The sequence below is a fragment of the Aplysia californica genome, unplaced genomic scaffold (genome assembly GCF_000002075.1).
Source record: "Aplysia californica isolate F4 #8 unplaced genomic scaffold, AplCal3.0 scaffold00406, whole genome shotgun sequence".
Taxonomy (NCBI): Eukaryota; Metazoa; Mollusca; class Gastropoda; order Aplysiida; family Aplysiidae; genus Aplysia; species Aplysia californica.
The window spans coordinates 426120-427863 of record NW_004797676.1 but is presented as its reverse complement, the minus strand read 5'-3'; the positions used below and the strand labels follow the sequence as shown (position 1 = coordinate 427863).

At 44.4% G+C, this 1744-nt stretch overlaps 1 protein-coding gene across 1 annotated transcript in view; it reads left to right on the top strand.

The window, feature by feature from the left end:
* LOC101854885 (putative GPI-anchored protein pfl2) overlaps positions 1-1744 on the top strand; it is a gene marked incomplete in the record, with an annotated part of 12928 nt that overhangs the window by 6240 nt on the left and 4944 nt on the right.

Here is a 1744-nt window from a genome sequence, read left to right as displayed (position 1 = left end):
CTGACAGGATATAAAAAAAACGAGAGCAATTTCCCCCCTCCTCCCACAACAAAAAACAACCAAACAACAACAACAACAACAACAGCAACAACAACAAACAAACAAACAACCACCAGAATATGTGAAAAATGCATAATATAGTAAGGCTCCGTCTCTCTCTCTCTCTCTCTCTCTCTCTCTGTCTGTCTGTCTGTCTGTCTGTCTCTCTCTCTCTCTCTCTCTCTCTCTCTCTCTCTCTCTCTCTCTCTCTTTTAAACTCCCAGTGGAGCATAGGCCATCAACAACATTTCTCCAGCGAAGACTGTCCTGTGCATCCTTTTCTAGCTGTTTCCATGATGTCCCTGCCTTTTCCATTTCCGCTTGTACCGCTCACCTCCTTGTCATATTTGGGCTTCCTTTCTTACATTTTTCTTGTGGTTTCCAGGTCAAAGCCTGTCTGATGATGCTTGTCGGGGTCTCCTAGGGTGTGCCCAATCCATTTCCATTTCTTCACCTGTATGTCTTCAGTAAGGCTCCGTGCATACTGGTAAATTTTCACTCGTCACACGGCTTCGAGTACGAAAATGAGGCAATTTTTTACCGTTCGTCTCTTTTCGTCACCAACTATGGAAATTGTCCTAAAGTGCACTAGGCCTAACGGTATTCTTTTTGACGGCATTCCAAGTTAGTTAGGTCTTCCCACTACGTAAGTCTAGTGTGCGAGAACCCCACGGCGCGCACGCCGTGATAACTGACATGGCGTTATAGTTTTGAGGTTGTCGTGTGATTTCTAAACATTCCTGCTTCCTACCTACCAATTAATTTCCAACAGCCGTGAATCTTACATTTACATATCTCAAGATTCAGCCGTTATTTACAAAGTCTTTCTTCCTAACTCTCACCCAATTTGCCATTCCCTCAACCATTCTCTGAAACCAACCCCCCCCCCCCCCCCTCTCTCTCTCTTTGCCTCTCTCACCAGTGAGTTAAAGTTACCTATGGGGCACAATGCTATTATACACGAAGACTGAGAGTAATCATGTGATCTGTGTCTACGTTCCTTGAACCACTGCTTAAAGTATATGCCACACAAATGAGCGAAAGTGAGTATTGAACATATTTCATGCTCAAAGACTCTTTGGTCTACCTGATAGATATAAGTGCACTTGGATCGTGAATGCTCGTGCCTCAAAAGATTGTAAACGGATAAGTATGAACGTGCACACCATGACTCCCCCCCTCCCCCCACACACACCAGGGCAATGCTGCGGTCTGAAGTGTTTCTAGGCCATTCCCATAGGGGGGATATTAACATGTTCTTATGCACAGTAGAATTTTAAATGGGCTAATTTATCAATGTCAGGCTCATACTGTGCCCGAACAATATAGGGGGAACTGCTGCTTTTCCTTTCCTCATCCTTACTATTGTCACTTTTCCTCTACTTCTTTTGTATGTTTGTCACTCTCTTGTAAACTGCTATTTCTGGGGTGCCTTGATAGTCGAAGCAGACTTTGTGCTGTTGAGGCTAAAGAGGTGCACAGAGTAAGCCTGATTGCCCGTTTGGACTTCTCTGTTGACATCCACCCCTTGGTGCTCATATGACCTTGTGTAGTTGTGAACGCCGTAAAACCTTACTAAAACTAAACTAAAACTACCAAATTACCTGCTGGCCTTTGAAAATCTCCCAATGACTTGCCTGTGGTAATGAGGTAGGGGCTTGAACGTCGCATGCAAAAGAGTCGAGTTTGTTTCTAATGGGAGGGG